This window comes from Octopus bimaculoides, chromosome 9 (assembly GCF_001194135.2).
Source record: "Octopus bimaculoides isolate UCB-OBI-ISO-001 chromosome 9, ASM119413v2, whole genome shotgun sequence".
Taxonomy (NCBI): domain Eukaryota; kingdom Metazoa; phylum Mollusca; class Cephalopoda; order Octopoda; family Octopodidae; genus Octopus; species Octopus bimaculoides.
In genome coordinates this window covers 73,787,648-73,791,209 of record NC_068989.1, presented here as the reverse complement: position 1 = coordinate 73,791,209, position 3,562 = coordinate 73,787,648, and the positions used below count along the sequence as shown (strand labels likewise).

General features: G+C 38.4%; 1 protein-coding gene across 12 annotated transcripts in view; it reads left to right on the top strand.

Annotated features, from left to right (window-relative positions):
- LOC106875983 (uncharacterized) overlaps positions 1-3,562 on the top strand; it is a 268,731-nt gene that overhangs the window by 169,209 nt on the left and 95,960 nt on the right. The window contains exon 1 of one of the 12 annotated variants that reach the window (XM_052970779.1): positions 2,574-2,680. The exons of the other annotated variants lie outside the window; for them this stretch is intronic. The gene's annotated coding sequence lies outside the window, so the exon portion shown is untranslated. Of the gene's footprint in view, positions 1-2,573; positions 2,681-3,562 lie in introns of those variants that run through there. 12 annotated transcript variants of the gene reach the window in all.

Genomic DNA, 3,562 nt, shown 5'->3' with positions numbered 1-3,562 from the left:
CTCTCTCTCTCTCTCTCTCTCTCTCTCTCTCTCTCTCTCTCTCTCTCTCTCTCTCTCTCTCATCTATTTGGGCGGCTTTTCTATCAATCAATCTATCCCCTTCAGATCTTTAATCAACCACATTTGAGGAAATCATTAAACCCTACAGTCTATGCTGCTCCAATCCTATCCCGCTTGATCAGTGATCAAATATGGAACATTAGCATTTACATTCCATCTTAAAACGTTATTGCTTCTTTAGCTTTCTGACATTTGAGATAAAAACAAGATAAATAAATCAACAAATAAATAAATATGTGAGTGTGCGTGTGTGAAGGAAGGAAGGAAGGAAGGAATGAAAGAAGGAAGGAAGGAATGAAAGAAGGAAGGAAGGAAAGATGGAGGAGTGGTGTTAAAAAACAGACAGCGGGGAGCGACATAATTTAGTATTCTCTGCACATAATCCTTATCTCCAGGATGAAGGGAGGAAAACCTTTTCTAGTTAAAGACTGGTGTATTGGAAGAAGAAAAAGAGCAACAGAAAGAGATGAGAGAGAGTGTAAAGGATGGTGATGAAGGTGATGGCGAAAGAGCATCGTATTGAAAATGCTTGTAGGTGGACAGCTAATTGGAAGGTTCTTGCAAGATGGATGGATTGAGTGAATTTACGATATTGTATGCTGTACTGGAGGACTAGAAATCGAATTTATAAGCAAATAACCGTTGCCATATATGCTTATGTGCAAGAGTCTGTATGACTATGTATGTATGTAATATATTTAAAATATATAGTATATATAAGATATATGTAAGCATATACATATATAAATATATGAAGAGAGAGAAAAGGAGAGAGAGAGAGTTGATTATATTGCTGTCAGTATTTGACTGGTAATTATCGACACCATAAATGTTAAATTTAACTCTGGCGGATGTATAATTCACGAAGAAAAGTGTCTTAAACAGCCCATGGAACTTCTGCAGCGTTCTACCAATTATGTCATTCTAAGAACCTAAAAGAGAGTACCTCTTTCTATGGAACTCCATTCAGGCATCTTTCGCAAACCGGCTGAACACGTTACCGATAGCATCAAAGAAGTCCTGTAAAACCATTAACCTGGTTAAGCAAATGCCAGTATTCAAAAAGGAAATCTGTGATCAATTTAATCTTCTCTTTCTTCCTCTCCAGTTACTCTGCTTTGATGTCACTTCTACATTTTCTTTCTCTTCCCCAAGTATTTTCATTCATTCTTTCCCCTCTGCTCTGCCATATTACTTTCCTTCCTGTTTCACTGGAAATTAATTTGTACCGATATATTCCTGTACCGATGTAAAGAGAATAGGACTCGTACTCAGATTCTAGTGGAAGCCATTTCTCCCAAAACCTTTGCCCTACGAGTATTACCTCGTAGGGCAAAGGTAGGGCAAAATTGGCTTCAAATGTTTTAGCCAAGGCCAGCAATTTCGGGGGAGATGCAAGACAAAGCCAACTACTAAGCATTTTGTCTAGTGTGCTAACGATTCTCGTCGCCTCAGCATTGGTTTCAAATTTTGGCACAAGATTAACAATTCCGGGGTGGGGGAACTAAGATGATTTTATCGAACCCGGTGTTCAACTGGTATTTATTGTATCGATCTCAGAAAAGCTAAAAGGCAACGTTATCCACGATGGAATTTGAACACATAACGTAATTACGACGAAATGCCGCTAAGCATTTTGTCCGGCGTGCAAACGATTCTGCTAGCCCACCGCCTCCTTGCTGCCTTAATATCAAAATTAATATTGCCTCGTAGGATTTAAGGCAGCCATCTGGCAGAATCGTTAGCACGCCGGTCGAAATGCTTGTGGGTATTTCGTCTGTTATCCTCTCTGAGTTCAAATTCTGCCGTAGCTGATTTTACTTTCATCCTTTTTGGAGTCGATAGAATAAGTACCAGATGAACACTGGAAAAGATTTAATCGACTTAGCCCCTCCCCAAAACATGCTGACCTGGTGCCAAAATTTGAAATCAATATTACCTCCTAGAAAGGCAGTGGCCTTGCAGAATCGTTAGCGCGCTGGGAAAAATACTTACCGGCATTTCGCTTGTCTTTACGTTCTGAGTTCAAATTCCTATGCGGTAATATTAATTTCGATATTAAGGCGACGATAATCGTTAGCAAATAGGCGCCAAAATGCTTAACTGTCGACTTTCATCCTTTTGGAATCGATAAAATATGTACCAGTTGAGCACTGGAGTTGCCGTAATCGACTTTCCCCCTCCTTCCAACTTGCTGGCCTTGTGCCAAAATTTGAAACCAATATTAATTACGATATTTTTGACAAACATTATCAAGTGATAAAATTGTCTGTCCTAAGTTTCCGGTGATAATTTGATAAGTAACTGGTGGGGTAAGTTCAGTGGTTCTCTCGAAAGAATTTGTTGCTTTTTACCTAATTAGAAATGAATATTGTCTGACTGACGATTCGTGTTAAATTAATATATTGTAACGAACAGTTAATGTGTCAGATTATGCACAAATTAACTAAAGATAAAAGAGAAAGTAAGCATTTTCGTAATAGCGTCATAAATGAGGATGGTAGCTGGGGAGGAAACACGTGGAGACATGGCCTGCCTACATAGTTTATTTAGAAATTATTGACAAATTTGATATTCTCTACACGACCTTCATGATTTGTGCTGTAGGAATCTGTAAAATGTGAGTAAAAATTTGCAGTGAATATTCGAATTTAACAAAAGAAATATTCCTTTCAGCATGCACCATTGTTAAAAAATATATATACATGTATATTATTGCGGCCTGCAGTTTGATCGTTAGCTTCTAGTTGTAAGCGTTTAACTACTTAACAGCGTACAATCAGAGTTTAACTAGATAATGAGAGCTGCTAAAATATTCAGTAATATTAAGGGTTAAACTGAACATCTTATAATGACTAGGAGGGTTTTTCTTCTGACTACGGTCTACGTAGAGTTCGATGCTGGATGTACAATGTAAACCGTTTATTAAAGGATTTGTGTAGTACCGTTCCATCATTATGTCTTTCAAAACTAATGATAACTTGGAGTCACTGTTCTCTATGTGAATTCTGTGGCCACCCTCGTCAAACCTTAAAACACCAGTAACACTTCAAAGAATCGCTCGGGGTTATCAGCCGTTGATTCTTGCATGACAAAACTTGTATGACATCAGTAATTATATCGACCTCAGTATCAATCTCCTACATTATATTTTTCTACCTGGACAGAATAGTTGACCTCGACAAGAGTTCGAGTCGGAACGTAATGGACTGAAACCAAAAAGTGCAATGCAATTTTGTGATACTCTAACTATTCAGACACCCATCTTATGTATCTTTTATCTGTTTCAGTCATTTGACTGCGGCCATGCTGGGGCACCCCCTTGAATTTTTAGTCAAATGAATCGACTCCAGTACTTATTTTAAAGCCTGGTACTTATTCTTTCGACCTTTTTCGCCGAAACCCTAGGTTACGGGACCGCAAACACACTAACACCAGTTGTCAAGCGGGGGTGGGGACAAACGCAGGCACAAACACACACATTGATATATATATATATATA